Here is a 205-nt window from a genome sequence, read left to right as displayed (position 1 = left end):
ACCCTGTTTGAAACAAGAGGACCTGAACAAAAAGATGCGAAAAAGGAAGACCCTAAACAGAAAGATCCAATCCAAAGACCCAAACAAAGACAAGCCAAAACAAGGGATCCTAAATCAGGAGTCCTAAAAACAAGAAAACAAAGAAAAAGGGAATCTAAAAACAAAAGAACCCGAAACAAAAGAAAGCCCTAAACAAGAGAAACCA

At 37.6% G+C, this 205-nt stretch overlaps 1 protein-coding gene across 1 annotated transcript in view; it reads right to left on the bottom strand.

Annotated features, from left to right (window-relative positions):
* LOC119585399 (adenylyl cyclase 78C-like) overlaps window positions 1-205 on the bottom strand; it is a gene marked incomplete in the record, with an annotated part of 159,642 nt that overhangs the window by 150,164 nt on the left and 9,273 nt on the right.

The sequence above is a fragment of the Penaeus monodon genome, chromosome 19, assembly GCF_015228065.2.
Source record: "Penaeus monodon isolate SGIC_2016 chromosome 19, NSTDA_Pmon_1, whole genome shotgun sequence".
Classification (NCBI taxonomy): domain Eukaryota; kingdom Metazoa; phylum Arthropoda; class Malacostraca; order Decapoda; family Penaeidae; genus Penaeus; species Penaeus monodon.
The sequence above is the reverse complement of the archived record's forward strand: the minus strand, read 5'-3'. Positions and strand labels throughout refer to the sequence as shown.